The sequence below is a fragment of the Neofelis nebulosa genome, chromosome 6 (assembly GCF_028018385.1).
Source record: "Neofelis nebulosa isolate mNeoNeb1 chromosome 6, mNeoNeb1.pri, whole genome shotgun sequence".
Taxonomy (NCBI): Eukaryota; Metazoa; Chordata; class Mammalia; order Carnivora; family Felidae; genus Neofelis; species Neofelis nebulosa.
This window is the reverse complement of record NC_080787.1, coordinates 60,890,694-60,908,143: the sequence shown is the minus strand read 5'-3', so window position 1 is coordinate 60,908,143 and position 17,450 is coordinate 60,890,694.

The following is a 17,450-nucleotide window of genomic DNA, read 5'->3' as shown; positions in this document are numbered from 1 at the left end:
TTGAATTATTGTTGTAGGGAGAAACTAAAGCGCATTTTGATGTTATCTTAAAAATAAGAAATTTTCCTCTTGAAACCCCCAGCTATTCTTTTTCTTTTTTTCTTTTTTGAATGCCATATCTTGGTACCTGCAGGATTTTATATGCCTGGTCCATATTTCAAAACTTTTAAATCATTTATTGCTTCTGTAATGCCACCGCTTAAAGACTGGGACATGTAACTTCATCACCAAGTGTCCTCAACTGAACGTTAAGCCAATTTAATTTCTATCTAATCTCTTTTAACTCAGAATAGTCGACACACATCTTTTATAATTGAATCGGTAAGTTATTGTCTCAGTGTTTGTATGTCTTTTCTTTTTTATGAAGAACGGAGATCCAACAATGCTTGTTAAACTTTCAGTACAATTTCTTGAAATCTGGGTGATAGAGAAACTAATAGATCAGCTCTGGGAGTTTCTGTTTCTTTCCCTTGATGCCAGCTTCCAACCAGAAACCCAGGAAACACTATCTCTTCAACAACCTATCATTTTGCTAGTAAACACCCCAGCTCCTATTCTGAGGAACCTTTAATGGGGATGATAGGGCACAGTTCTGCTGAGGTAGTGCCTGGAATTTGCATGTACATCTAATGTCAGCACATTTTTAAAAGTTTCCCCACTATCTGCAAAATAATTTCAGAGATAATTTATCTTTGTATCTGACTAATCTCCACTTGGCTGTACAAGGCTAGCCTCAGGTAAACTCTGCATGATGCAGAAGAGATTTGTCTGTGACACCATATCCGCTTTTTATTCTTTTAAATCCCTGTCTGGGCCTGCCTGTACTCTTATGGTAGGACTCTCCCTCATTCCCCTCCACTAGGGCTGTGGCCCTTTCTCCAGATTCTCAGTTGAGGTGTCCTCACTGTGCCCCTTGGGTCAGGATGGTCATCTTCCCCTCTTCCTTTCATCAAATGAACCTGTAGAGTCCTTATTACCTCAGGGTTAGGATCTACTGATAAAGGTGTTAATGGATTTATGTAGAATGAATCAATCCTGGCTGTGCTCAGCCTGTGGTTTTCAAATCTCTTTTAGGAACATCTATCATTGAAAAAGAAGTAAACGGGTTCAAGATTCAACTAATCCTGTTTTAAGAGGATTAGTTTTGGAGCTCAGCCAGTTGGCTCCTTTCTCTGGGGGTGAAGAAAACCCAAGACTGATTCTCTACCCAACATTTGAAGCACCTGGGGAGTGTTGAAAACCATATTGATAGCAAGGCCCCATCCCTAAAAATTCTGATATAATTGGTCTGAGATGGGGCCTGAGCATTGGTAGTTCTAAAAGCTCTCAGGAGTTACTAATATGGTTCTCCACCTTTATCATGCATAGAATTACCTGTAGAGCTTTGTTAAAACTTGATTACCGGGTCCCACCCCTTAGTGGCTGGTTCAGTAGGTCTGGGATGGGGCTCTGTAATTTGCAATTCTAAATTTTTTTTTAATGTTTAGTTTTGAGAGATAGAGCACAAGCAGGGGAGGTGCAGAGAGAAAGAGGGGGACAGAATCTGAAGCAGGCTCTAAGCTCTGAGCTGTCAGCACAGAGCCCAACGCTGGACTGCAACTCACCAACTATGAGATCATGACCTGATCCAAAGTCTGACGCTTAACCAACTGAGCCACACAAGCGCCTCGATAATTTGCAATTCTAACAAGTTTCCAGGGGATGCTGATTCTGCTGGTCCAAGGACTACATTTTAGGAACCACTGTTCTAGTGAAAAGTTGAATACCACTGTCAGGTGACTTTTGTCCCCCCGCCATGAAATGTTACCACCCTCCCTTTAAAAGATACTTTTTAAACTTAAGAATAATTAAGAACATTATTCTCCTTACTTCCTTCCATTTATCATCAGTCCATGAAAGCTCTTCTCATTTTAGTTTTTTAAAAAACTTTTTACCTTAATTTGCAATTCTTACTCCCATTCCTTCCTCCTCTACCAAAGACATACCCTCTCTGTCACTGATATGTGCCCTTTTGTAATAATGTAGAAATACAATCTTTAAAAATCCTGCTTGAAGTAGTAACACCAATCCTGAGAGTTACAGTCACAGAATTTGCTCAGAGGAGAATTTAAAATCTAGAGTGCTTTAGGGGGCACTTCAAGTTAGAGAAGTGTACTATTTGCTGACTGGTAAAAACTGTACACCCCCAAACTTTAAATTCATTATTATTAATTTAAAAAGGTATATAAATAATATAATAAAAATTACAGTTTCTTTTTTTTCCTTTAGGTTAATTTATTTATTTTGAGAGATGAGAGAGCGTGAGTAGGTGGGGCAGAGAGAGGGGGAAAGAGAATCCCAAGCAGATTCCACACTGTCAACGCAAAGACCGATGTGGGGCTCGAACTCATGAACAGTGAGATCATGACCTGAGCCAAAATCAAGAGTTGGTGCTTAACTCACTGAGCTACCTAAGAGCCCCACAGTTGCTTTTTTTTTTTTTTTTGTAGTTGGTTTTCTTGATACTTATTTTGTATAGAGCAGAAAATTGCTTTAGAGCATTTGTTATATGTAAGAATAAACACAGTAAACATGTATGTTACATTGGGGAGACATTGTAAATCATTCATAGTTTAAAAATGGATAAAATGATGTGGATAAAATATAAACAGTGATTTGTTTCCTATGGGGTTTCTGGGTTCAGATGTTTTCTAATTCCTCTATTTTAAACCAAAATTTTTTGTGTATTTTACTCTCTCAGCAAAGCTAATGAGACATCTTTAAACTTTTATGCCTGGGCTTTCAAATACCAGCAAAGCATAGTAATAAAATGACTTGTGCCAAAAATAAACATGTATTGATTTTTAACTAGCCCAATGTTTTGGAAGGCTGTCAGCTTTCTGATCCTTTGATATGTGTGGGGCATAGTCCTTGTAACTAATTCATCAAAGTTACTCTCAGTGTGTTTGTGATATTGCTCTGGGTATCACACTTATTTTTATAAATATTTCTATATTTATTTGTATTAACATTCAACTTATAATATTAACCTTGGAGAAAATCGTATTGACAGGTATAATTGACAAATGTCACCAGTTTTAGTTATGGAATAAGTGAAATTTATTTTCTATTTAATAAGGAAGAAAATGCATATTATTACTGGGTTTTTAAAGTTTATTTATTTATTTTGAGAGAGAGAGAGGGTGAGGTGGGGATGGAGAGAGAGGAGAGAGAAAATCCCAAGCAGGCTCCATGCTGTCAGCACAGAGCCCAAGGCAGGGATCCATCTCAGGAACTGTGAGATCATGACCTGAGGTGAAATCAAGAGTCAGACACTTAACCAACTGAGCTACCCTGGTGCCCCTATTACTGTGTTTTTAATCCTTTCAAAACTTCTTTTGCCCACAGAGAGCATGCCCTTTGTAGCTTATTGGCTGTAGTACTTGATACAAAGTTATATATAAATGTTTTACAAGTACTGGTTGAACAGACCCCAATTTTAGGCCCCTTTGACACTACTCTGACATTCCTTCCAGCCCATGGAGAAATCTAACAGATGCAGAAGCTCTGTAGTCAAATGCCTTGAGAAAATCATTTTCTCCTGAGTTAAAGTAAACCTGATCCATGAGAGATTGCATGGAACCAGACATAGTGAGAAAATATATTATTTTCTGTTTCCTTCCAATTACACTGTTGTTAAACCACCTCCAAAATGAAGCATTTTAAAAATGTAATGGCTATACTTACTGATGTGTATTCAATTTGTGATGGATGGTGGTTTCTGCGTTTAAAAAATGTTTGTTCAAGAAATTGGTACATTTTGTTTGTGTAGTTAAAAAAAAATCCTAAGTGTACTTCCTCACACATTTCTCAACACAATTGCTCATCAGTCTATTTATATGACTCTTTTTCCAGCTTTGCAAGGTCATTTAGAATTCTAATCCTGTCCTCCAAAGTAATAACCACTTATTCCAATTTGCTATTATCTGTAAATTTAATCATCGTGCGCTCTAGTCCATCAACCACACAAGTGATGAAAATGTTAAATAGCTTTGAATCCAAGATGAAACAATGCACACTAAAGTTGGGTAGGCACTATTCCTTGCACAACATCAGTATGCAACCAACCAAACTCATTTTCAAATAGTTTTAGCGTAGCCTTTATTTTTTCATGCAATTAACATGTATAATACAAAATTAAGATGTTCACAATGCCAACCTATATTTACTTTATTGTTTACTTTTTAATCTGCCAAGTATTTTAAAGCAGAAAATGAATGCCTATAAATTTTGATGCCCATATCAGGTCATTAGTTCTTCAAAATTAAGGTCTGGTGATATATTTCTATATCTATCCCCTCCTGCCTCATGCCATTGGATGTGGGATCACACCAGGAATGTGATACATTAACCACTTATTAACTAGTTAACGAAGAAGCACATGTAAATTAATCATTATAACAAAAACTATATTGTGTACTTTTTTTTTCTTTCTAGACAATAATTTTGATCACTTCTCAAATGGATTGCATTGTCATGGGACCTAGATCCTGATTTAACATGGTCATGTTAACTCTCATTGGTTAGGACTGATTTTTCATTCACTCTCCAACTTCCTCTCCATCACACTTGCCCTTCAGTTGGGTGATGTGCAGTGGTATAGGGAATTTTTGAGATCCAACTGAGGGAATGGTGAATATAGAATATTTTTGTTTGGGTTTAATGGATCATATTTAACCTGGTTTGCAGTTACTCCCACGTATAGTCAGCTGCCTTGGTGTAAAAATGGCTTCCAGAAATCATTCATTGTGCTGTACCAACCAAGGCGTGGGATGTATGGAACCATGAGCAGGTCCTGTAGTGCCTGGTGTTGGGAATGTGTGGACAGTAGAGGAGATTTAAAATTTGAGAACTATTGATCCAGAAGCTAAATGGTGAAGAAAGATTTTTCCAATAGCCACATAGCCATATGTTAAAAAAAAAAAGACAACTTAATAGAAACCTACCCAAATTTGATAACGTTCCTGAAAATGTGTACAACATCACTGATAACTAATTGTGATGCTAAAAGAAAGTTACTGAAATTATCAATACAAAAAACTCAAATTATTTTTTGCTAGAGGAAATATTAAAATCTGTTTATATTTTTTCTTTATGAACGATTACACAATTTTCATAGGAAGAGGCAAAGAGTATGAGGCCAAAAAAATTGTAAAAGGGATGTGATGGAAATGTGTCAGGAAGTTAATGAAAATATTATATTCTCTTTTCTAGATTTCATGATGCCCACAGCACGTTGCATTTTCAAAAATATACATTTTTTTTATTCTAAAAGTTCATTTTCATAATGAATTTGTATTTTTAAAAATTGTTTTACTAAAAGAGAACACCTGGATTGTATAAATTCCAGCCCTCACAAAACCTGTATTTGTCCTTGATTCCACCTGTTTCCCTCTGTAGCAGTGATGTAACCATCTCTGGTCCAGGATAAATCCTGATTAATCTAAGCCAATCCCTTCCTCTTGGTTGTCATTGGTTTATGGACAGTCTTTCTTTCCATTGGCTGTGAACCAGGAATCATGTCGTCTCAGTTGCTGGGGGAGGTCTGAGGTCTAAACTGAAGCCAACCCAAGAGGTAAGCAGCATTGAGAGAGCACTGGAGTTGAGGAAACTGTAGTTGAAATCTTTTACTTTTGGATGTGCAGTATTCCAGCTCTTTAGTATTTAAAATCAGAACTTTCAAAAGCAAAGCTAATCCTTAAATTTTATTGAATAGTTTAAAATTCCAAGCTAGTTAAAATGTAAACACATGTAGAAAAATAGTGCCCAACTTTTCTAAAGGATTTTACATCTGTGGTAGAAACCATTCTAATCCTTACATCTTTGACACTTTAAAACATTGAAGCTATCAATAGTATCAATTTGGGTATTTTAAGCTACTAATTTATTAAATGCTGTTAATTGATTAAAAAGCTAATTTAGTCAATGTGAAAATACAGAAAATTAGGAAAAATAAAAAGGGAATTCATGCATACTTCCAGAAATTTTATTATTTTGACATAGCTTCTGGTCATTTTTCTATGTATATGTTTTATTAGAAAAAAAAATCACTATCAGATTTTATATATGATTTGATATCCTGCTTTTTCTCTTTTTCTATATGACTCCAGCAAGTTACCACAGAAGGCCCTCCACAGATATAGGGGTCTCCTTTCACACTGTAGTCTATGTGAATGGCACTCCCTGTCGTTGTACAGTGAATAGCCCACGTACCCATATGAAGCAATCCTATGTCTGGGTGCCTGTCTTCAAGGTAACCTATAGTATCTTCTTGGGCCATCCATTTAAACCATAGGCTTGGTAATAAAAGTCAGGGCAAACCTTTCCTGGCTGCCTTCCAGTAACACTATATAAATTCAATATTTAGCCTTTGTGCCCTTTTCCTCAGGCTGGCTTTGTCTGTAGCTGTGTCCCACAGCTCTCCTCTTACAAGGTTACACCTATATCTTTTCTTCACCTTGGGATAATCTGCTGACTCCCATGGATGAAAAGGAGTGTTAAGTAAATTAACCTCACGGCTATTTTAATGATTGCATTTCATCGTTCCTCATTTCGCATGGTTCCAATTTGACTTCCTTCTGCCAGTTTGTTTGGATTGATTTTCTATCTACTCATTTTCAGGAATCTATACTGTTATTATCCTTGCCCAATCTCTGGCAACAGTTAATCTTCATGATTCTAATTTTCTTTTTGTCAGAAAATGAAATATTGCTCATAATCTTATAAAGGCATCTAAATAATGGTGAAAAGCCAAAGTACATAATTATTTATAATGGCAAAATATAATATTTCTCTAGTAATGGAAATACTAACTTGTTGGTAATTGCGAACATATTTTTACACCTAACTTATAATTTTTAGTCCTCTGATAGTTCCTGCTTGCTCCTCTCAAGCACATATTTCACCAACAGAGGATATGTGTGGATGAGAGATTATTCAGAAAAACCGTACCTAGTTCTCTGCAGATGGCATGAACTCGGGGACGATGGACTGTGTGCTAACATTCAAAACTCTACCCTCCACCCTTGGTTCACAAAACCTAGCTTTCTAACTTTTATTTTCTGCAAACAAGATTGGCTGCTTAGACCAGGCTTTATAGAAAGTGCAGCAAACAAAGCAGTTTCCTCAAGGTTAAGTCTCTATTCTGAAAATGAAAGAAAGTGGGGAGAATCAGAAGGGTGAGAAGTAGAAGGGAAAGACCAGGAGGTTAGGAAAAGAGGTAGGAGAGGCAAGAGTGGCTGAAGGAGGGGCAGGAGTGAGAAAGGTGAGGCCATCTGGGCAACTTACACTTATAATTTTGAGAGACATTATCTACTTGATCTGATGATGCAGGAAGTTAAGTTTTACCAGGTTTGATGTTTGTTCTAATCTAACATTTGCCTTGCAATAAGGCCATCTTATGTATCAAATATATTATAGAAGAAAAGTAGACACTAATTATAATGTTTTTCTTAGGACTCAAAAGAAGCTGACTACCTTTTGAAATTATCTGAAAACTCTGTGAAATTATTAACAGATATTTTCATAAAACATGTTCTTTACTACAAGTCTGTTGAGAATAGCCCCAAAGGTGTATATTAACCCTATTTTTCAGACAGTTCAACAGGAGAGGAAAATATTCAGTGTGCACTATATGCACTATGTCCCTCTATGTTGTTAGTGTGTTTGAAATTTTGTGGACAAGTAAGAATTCCAGTGGCTCACTAGACTTTATGAAACAGCACATAGGACTGGGTTACCCAGCGACCACTCTAACTTAAGATGGGAAGGAGGAGGACATGGGAAGCCACACTTACCTCTCTGCTGCCTGCCTTCCTCCTCCCATAGCCATGCTCCTGGCTGGGGTGAAGAGGTGGATGGGGATCCTCCAAGGGCTGCTGTACTATCACCAGCTCATTGGGTTCCTTTCATAAACACATAGATGCTTTTCTAAATCCAGCAGAAATCTGACTCCCTGGCCTGATCATTACACTTGTGGTCAGAATCCTAGCACATGAACTGGCACTGCTGCTGGGAATTGTGAGTCATTCCTTTTGAGTTGTTCCTGGTGTTGAAGCGAGTCTCTGCAGAGGAAGAAGAGCAAGCAATCTGTCAGGTGAGCTCATCACTGTCATCATGATTGTCTAAGCACCAACTTCCCGAGAGACCATGTAATGTGTGTGAAAAGAACCCTTGCCAAGTTCCAAGAACATCACTGTCTCATTATGTGACCTCGGACAAGGTCACTTAAGTTCTCAGAGCCTTAGTTTCCTTGATCAAAGTGGGAAATAGTTCCACAGACTTGGCACCAAAGTTTAAACAGTTAATGTATGGAAAGTATTCTGTAGATTTAGACAAACGAAAAAATTTATTTTATAACACTGTGGACATAGTATAAGACATATTGGATATTATTCATATCTTCTACATTTGTAGAAGAATTTGAGATATCTGCAATAGAGTACAGGAGAAATGACGGAGTCCTAAAAAAAGTAGATGACTCTTCATAGGTCATTTATTCACTCAACAAATTTTAGCAGTCACTATTCTATGTGAGGTCTGTGGGGGCACTGTGAGAATACACAGATGTATGATCTATGGCTTGTTCTTAAAGAATTTATAGATTGGAAGTGTCTACAAGCAATTCGGAAGATAACCTTTGCTGCATGGCAGTTCAAAACAGAATAACCCTGAGGAAGGCTTAATGTAGAAAGAAGGCAATGAAAACCGGTTCTAACATGTGTTGAGTTCCCATTATGTGCACTACTCTAGATATATATATTCAGTGAGGACTCCTAGGCAGAGAAAACTGCCTGAGCCAACGTGGGGAGGCAGGAATCCATATGTAAGATGTGCCAGGGAACAACTAGCCCAGGAGGAAGCAGCATCCTAATAAAGATGATTGAAATGAGTTTGAAAAATTTTGTAGGTATAACTTCATGGGTGGCTTTTAAATATAAGGCCAAGGTTTGGACTTTGTCTTGCAGATAATGCAAGTAATGCTTCCTATGAAAGCCCTTAGGAAGAATAAATATCTTTTTTGATAAAAATTTTTGTTCTGCTCCCAGACTGATAAGTGGGCTACTCCTAGATAAAACTGGTTAGCTCTGAGTCTGGGAAAGACTATGTGAGAAATTTTCATTTTCAATAACAGAATTTCAACTTTCTTATGTGCTTATCTGGAACTCAAAGCTTTTGGAAGTTTCTTAAGGCAATAATATGTCGTAGTTGAAGCTTTCAGTACCAGGCTTTTATATACTGCTACCAAAATAGGAGTTTAAATAATTGATAAGTGAGAGGGCCCTTGGCTAAGAGATACGTTGTCACCTCCTTAATCCTTCAAGTCATTAGAACTCAATTTTTATTTTGTTTCAAATTTTAATTTGAATTCTAGTTACTTAACATATAGTGTAATATTGGTTTCAGGAGTAGAATTTAGTGATTCATTATTTACATACAACACCCAGTGCTCATCACAACAAGTGCCCTCTTTAATGCCCATCACCCATCTAACACATCTTCCAACCCACCTCCCCTCCAGCAACTCTCTGTTCTCTATAGTTAAGAGTCTCTTAAGGCTTGCCTCTCTCTCTTTTTTTCCTTTCCCTACGTTCATCTGTTTTGTTTCTTAAATTCCACATATGAGTGAAATCATATGGTATTTGTCTTTCTCTGACTGGCTTATTCCACTCAGCATCATACACTCTTAGCTCCATTCACATCATTGCCAATGGCAAGACTTCATTCCTTTTTTTTTTTTAATTTTTTTTTTTTTCAACATTTTTTATTTTATTTTTGGGACAGAGAGAGACAGAGCATGAACGGGGGAGGGGCAGAGAGAGAGGGAGACACAGAATCGGAAACAGGCTCCAGGCTCCGAGCCATCAGCCCAGAGCCTGACGCGGGGCTCGAACTCACGGACCGCGAGATCGTGACCTGGCTGAAGTCGGACGCTTAACCGACTGCGCCACCCAGGCGCCCCAAGACTTCATTCCTTTTGATGGCTGAGTAATATAAAGTACTGAGTAATAAAAGTACATACATATATATGTATCTTCTTTGTGCATTCATCTGTTGATGGACGTTTGAGCTATTTTCATAATTTGGCTATTGTTGATAGTGCTGCTATAAACATTGGGGTGCATTTGTTCCTTTGAATCAGCACTTTTTAACCTTTGGGTAAATAGCTGGTAGTGCAATTATTGGGTGGCAGGGTAGAACTCAAATCTTAACATTTGTATCATCAGGGGCAACTCAGGGAAACAAACCCTGCCAGTTATTTTAAGAGAGAATGTATATAGGGAATTGGTTATATAGGTACTGGAGACTGAAAGGGAAAAAAGGAACCAATCTCACACAGAGTAATTGCAGGAAGCAGTTGCCACCGCTAGGCCTGGGAGGAGAGCAAGGGGAAAAGGTTGGGTTGCTAGAACCTAGAAGCTTGGAGAAGGAATCCAGACTTCTGAGGTGAGGAAGCTGCCTGGATGGTGCTGGTGTCTCAGGACCTCAGAGGAGAGCCTGGTAGAGCTGGAACCCAGACTTCAGAAGATGCTGGGTGCTCCAAATGAGCACCATGGGCCTTGCTTTTGTAAGATGGAAATGAAATGGAAAATGGAACCAAGTGCTACTGGAAACAGTGAGACCTACCAGGGTGAAGGCTATAGCTGGGTGACACTGAAAGGAACAGCAAGCAAACCAGGAGCATGGTCCACCTCCTTGCACCTAGCTTCCATGCTCCCTCTAAGTGCCCCCTATTGGCAGAAGTGAACAGTGAGCCAGGTGGCAAAGAAGAGATTTGGTTACAGAGACTCCGCTTCAGCATCACGAAGCCAAATATAGACGAGTGGGTTTGATCCTGATGGTGTTTAATAACCAAACACTACAAGCACACAATTCAAAAGGAATACTTACTTACAATTGAGATTCCTAAGGTCCACACCTGAAATTCTGATTCTGTAGCTTTAGAGTGTGGGCCAGAAATCTCCACGTTTGAAGAAGAACCTGGGATAATCTGATGTAGGGAATCTTCAAGTCACACTTTTAGAAGTGCTGCTCTACTTTTTCTGAGCTAAATCCTTGAATCAAGTTAGGACAAGAGATTGTGAAATGTTAAATTCTACTAATTTAGTTCTCTGAGATGATTACACTCATAAATGGGTTTTGCTTTCTTATCTGTTTCCACTTGAAGAAATGTTAATATGGAAAGTGCCTCTGTAGCATCTGTAAGTAACAACTGCATTTGAGAGTTTTGTGCATTATAATATTTGACATCTATTATTTTGGCATTTATATATAATTCTTCCCTTGATTAAATACCAGGAAAAGATAAATATATCTTTTCATATGAATTTGTATACATTCTCTTATCAGGCAAAAGGAAAGAAAGAAAATAACACTTTGAATTTCTCTTTTGCTTTGGCTGCCAGGAATCTCAGAGTCATTTAGTATAATTGTTTCCAAGGCTTCTGCTTGATCACCTTGTTTTTATACTTTTTAAAGTTATGAGTTACCTCACCTATTTTTTTTCTTGAGATGGGCTGGACACAAATAAATAAGTGTAATAAAAATTATACCTGTTACGTTTTCTTCCAAATACTTTTACTTATTAAAAGTGAAAAGTTAAAGTTCCCCCTTGATTAATTCAAGGTGAAACAAAAGCCAAAATTGATGTCCTTTTAGAGGAAATGCAACATCTGTGGCAGTTTTGAGAAGGTACCAGGCTTGAATAAGAAATAATTTTTCACATGAATGTAAATATGTCCCCCAGGCCTCTGTGCACTCTATAAACCAAATTTAAAACCTATTTAGTAAAATTCTACCTTTTCTACATTTAATTTATTTTTACTATTTTTATAATCTAACCTGGCAACTTGGGAATGACAACAAAATACTTTTATGCTAGATATAGACGATCCCTAAAAATTCAGACAAAGAATACTCCAGGTAAATAAGATATCTTGGCCTTGTTTTCAGGGGGCTTACTGCTGATTGATATGGGATCTCATTTATAAACTTGTTGTGTCTAATATCTGAGAAAGCATATAATCAACAGTGAGATAAAGTAAATACCCTGGATCCTTATATTATGGTTGTTTCTTGATGGTTCTCAAAGTTGATCCTCTCCTAAAGGAGATCATGTAACTACCGTTATGTCTAAACCCCCTTCTGTGGCAACTCAAGCAGACCCATTGCACTGCATTTTCTACTATAGCAAACGGTATTACGATATCGCCCCCACTGTCCAAGGAATAGCAACTCTGAATATATGTATGAACAAATGCTTGTTTTTTGGCTATTACACTATTTTACTTTATAGTGCTATTGTGTTCTTTTAACTAATACAAATGATATAATTTAGGGGTATATTCAACTTACAGAGTCTTTTTCTATCTCAAAGAGAAAGCACTTCCCACTGTTCTCTTTGCTTATCAAAAGCTTGTCATGGAAACAGTCTTGGTGAGAGTGACAAAGAACTCTGGCATTTGACAACACCTCAGCCTATTTCATATGAGTTGTAACTAGGATCTCTAGTGAGAATGATCCACTCTAAGGATTATTTATTTGTTGTTTATCATTTTTTCCTCTCACTGGCAGGACTATTTATGATTGCTAAGATATGGTAGCAACCTAAGTGCCCATCAAAAGATGAATGGGTAAGGAAGATGTGATGTATAAACACAATGACATATTATTACTCAGTCATAAAAAGGAATGAAATCTTGCCACTTGCAACACTATGCATAGACCTAGAAGGTATTATGCTGGGTGAAATAAGTCAGACAGAGAAAGACAAATACTGTATGATTTTGCTTACATGTGGATTGTAAAAAACAAAACAAAACAAAACAAATAAAAGAAAAGACAACAAAGCAAATGAACAAACAAAACAGAAATAGACTTATAAATACAGAGAACAAACTGGTGGTTTCCAGAGGGAAGGGAGGAGGGGGGAATGGGCAAAATAGGTGAATGGAATTAAGAGGTACAACTTCCAGTTTTAAAATAAATAAGTCATGGAGATGTAAAATACAGCATAGGGAATATAGCCAATAATATTATAACAAGTTTGTATGGTTACAGATGATAACTAGACTTATTGTAGTGATCATTTAATAATGCATATAAATGTTGACTCAGTAATCTATACACCTGAAACTACTATACGTGTCAACTGTTCTTCAATGAAAATTTTTTTTTTAGCAGATAGGTGGTGATGATTCCACTTAAAAAAAATTTTTTTTTATGGGAGCTTGCATTTTACTTTGTATAGCTTGTAGGGTATGACTTTTTTTTTTCAAAGAGCACATACCCCTTTACAATCAGGGAAATAACTGGAATCCTGTGATGATTCCACTTATATCATGAATATGGTTTCTGGACCTCTTATCCTCCTCATAATTATGCAAATTATTCAGCTAAGTTCAAATAAATAACAGAAACAATAGTTTAAATTTGCAGTACAGCTCTTGAAATGCTTTGGAGAAAATATGATATAAAACCCCATAACATCAAAAAAGCAAAAATGTTGCATTGAGATGAAGAAATTGAAGAGCCCAGTGTGGAAGACAGACTTCACTACTTCTTTAACAAAAGGTTCTACCCAAATGTTGTGATCCAGTATGTGAAACATGATCTGAGGGAGACTGTGGGAAAGACCGCTGGAGAGGGAGTTGGATGACTTGAGTTCTAGTCTGGGCTCTGCTGCTCAACGAGTATGTGCCCTTGAACAAATTAATACTCTTCAGCCACCACTTATTTCATCTAAATAATCAGAGAATTAGATTAGCACATTTTGCTTTAATTTGAAAGAGAGAGAGAGAGAGCACGAGCAGAAGAGGGGCAGAGAGAGAGAGGGAGAGAGAGAATCCCAAGCAGACTCCATGCTGTCAGTGCAGAGTCTGAGGTGAGCCTCCATCTCATGACCCTTGAGATCATAACCTGAGCTGAAATCAAGAGTCGGATGCTTAACTGAGTCACTCAGGGCCCCTGGGTCAATATATTTTATTATAAGATTTCCAATGTTTATAGCAGCACTCTCAACAATCGCCAAATTATGGAAAGAGCCTAAATGTCCATCAACTGATGAATGGATAAAGAAATTGTGGTTTATATACACAATGGAATACTACGTGGCAATGAGAAAGAATGAAATATGGCCTTTTGTAGCAACGTGGATGGAACTGGAGAGTGTGATGCTAAGTGAAATAAGCCATACAGAGAAAGACAGATACCATATGGTTTCACTCTTATGTGGATCCTGAGAAACGTAACAGAAACCCATGGGGGAGGGGAAGGGAAAAAAAAAAAAAAAGAGGTTAGAGTGGGAGAGAGCCAAAGCATAAGAGACTGTTAAAAACTGAGAACAAACTGAGGGTTGATGGGGGGTGGGAGGGAGGGCAGGGTGGGTGATGGGTATTGAGGAGGGCACCTTTTGGGATGAGCACTGGGTGTTGTATGGAAACCAATTTGACAGTAAATTTCATATATTAAAAAATAAATAAATAAATAAATTAATTAAAAAAAAAAAAAAAAGATTTCCATTGGTCTCTAAGTACTCCACGTAAGACCCACGTAGGAAAATTTTAGAGTTACTTATTTGGTGAAGATTATTTGGAATTTGTTCTGCATATGGATACTGGAAAAAGCAACAAAGTGCTTGGTGGAGCTAGAAAGTGGGAGGACATAATTGAAACTGTTAATGAGTTACTTCAGGGGAGGCAGTGAAATAGTAGGCACTTATTTTGCTGCTTATCTTTCAATTTGTACAGGTCAAGGGACACTTTCTAAAATATATGCTACTTGTTTCTGAACTTTGTTCCCTTAGGAAAGAAATAATTTTGGTGATTAATGATAATATTTATAAAACTTAGTTATGGCATTTAGCCATCTGTCATTTAGCCTTTTTTACGGGTGGTGTTTGTATCTTTTCTGGTTTTGATGTAATTAGCTACGTTTGTGCATTTCTACACAGGAGGGTGGTTGTCTTTTTGTCATACTACATGAGCTTCTGGTAGAATAAGATTGGGGGAAAAAATTGAATTGAGAGCTGATTAAAAAAAATGATTTTATGCTAGGATATGACAAAGCCAGAAATTATTTTCTAGGCAATAATTAAAAATTACTTTGGTTTTTTCTTTTCTTGATCAGTTATTTTTTATTTTATTATTTTATTTTCTTATTTTGTTTCAAAATGGGTTGTTCATGCAGCATGTTCTCTACAGCACATGGTCTAATTAAGTGGTCTCTTTACTATCTATTTACAAGGCAAAAAATCAAAAACAGCAGTAGCCATTGTCACATTGACAATGCTGCCATTAGCACAGGTCACAAGTTTATTAAGAAAAATAATTATGCCAAAATCGCTGTTCAGATGTCTATGTACATTTTCATTGTTTTACTATTTTTCCTAGTTCTTATCAATATTGATTGATAAATCTCCTGAAGATCAAGGCCAACATATTTCAACATTTGAAAATAATGGGAAAATAGTTTCAGTTGTAGAATCTAGGAAGACTGAACATAAAAGGAGACTTAGAAGAAGAGATAAAAATATCAATGCAATCCTAGAGTAAAATGATGAGGGAGATTTAGCGGTTAATTTTTTTGATGAGTATAAGCTTACTTGCAAATTTATCTGTAGTTTTAGAATTTGTTGGATCCAGATATAGAGGCTTCTCAGCAAATGACAAATGATAACACATTAAATCACCCCACAGGTTTATACAGTTACAGGGTAGAAAAAGTTATTTGCTAAATTTTATTTTATTTTATTATATCAGCTATTTTATTTTTACTTTTTTGAGATTTTATTTTTAAGTAATCTCTACACCCCAACATGGGGCTTAAATTTACAACCCCCAGATCAAGTGTTGCATGCTCTACCAACTGAGCCAGTCAGACACCCGTTTGTTGGATTTTAATGTGCTGAATGTTTACTTCAAATCTATTTGTCAAAGTAAAGAATGGTAACAAATGCCTTTAATCTGAACAGGATGGATCTTAATGAGACATTAATGATTGAATTTCAGGGACTAATAATCTATTTACAGTAGTTCCTAATTTTCTCAATTGTTTATTTGCAAGTTAAATGTAAAACTTGGAAGTTAAGTATAGCTTTAACATTGAATTAGAACAGTCACACATGAATTACTTAATAGCTTACCTGGATTTTAGTACACTGACCTGTATTTCATTTTCATGGCCTACTTTTAAATTCAATTGAGTCACATAATGGACTGTAATTGAGTCACAAAACAGGAAACAAGCTTGTGCCAACTATATGGGACAGACTTGGCATATGTGATGTCTTCACTCTGTTAGTGGAAAGTCAGTTCTGATAATCAGTCAGTTTATCATAAGCATTTCCCTCACCTGGTGAGACAGGACATAGTATAGGTCCATGTCCTTTACCTGTAATTATGAGATCCAAAAAGCTCTGAAAAGACGAAGTGTTTTAGAAATGCAAAACCTGATCTGACCTGAACTCATTTAGCAGTAAAAACTACTGAACTGACATGTTACTTGTATAGCTTCTCATATGGTTTACTACAGAAATATTAATGTGTTTGATAAAGGGGTGCTATCTAGATCCTGCTGGAATGTGTCATAATATATGACATATGTACCTTTTTTTTCTTTCTAAAATCTGAATTCCAAAACATATAGGGCCTCAAGAATATCTTTTCTTTGATCTGAAATCTCTTAATGACTATTTCTCAATGTTGAGTCACCCTTTTGCAAAAAATCTTTTCTGCAACTTCCCAAGTACGTTCATGATTATTGCATTACTATTCCAAGTGTTAAAGGCAAAATCTTGCTTTTATCCTCTCTGTGGTGGAGGCCAAATGGCTTGCTGAAAAAAGCCCAAGCTATAGCGTTAAAGAGATTTAAAATCAGATCTTGTTTGGGCTATACACAAACAAGGTGTGGGATCTTGGTCAAGTTATCTAATACCTCTGAGCATTACCTTTGTTTACTTGCAAAATTTTGATGCTGATACCTACATTCCCTCCCACCCTCTTTTTTTTTGGTCTCAGTCTCAAAATATGAATCCTGGTGAGGTGGAGTACGGTCCTTAGCCTTTACCATAGTTAGATTCCATTGCTAGTTCTTTGCAATGAGGATGCTTAAAAATGCTAATTGTATGCATGCATAGCAGCTGTAAAATTTACTCCTGCCTTTTCTGCTGGGGCTTCAAGATACCTAGTTTAGGTATAAAAAACTAGAAAAGTAAATAAACAGAATTGACATTGGAATTATTAGGGAAAACAAGCTAGTCATCTAAGGTGTGCTCTGGCAGCAGAATTATGGGAAAGAGGTAAAAATCATGACAACAGATACTTTGAAAAATTATTGGGTTGCATTAATAAAAAATCTTTTATGACATTATTTTGGACATAATTTCTGATTAGGGGTGGAGGGAGGCTGCTCTG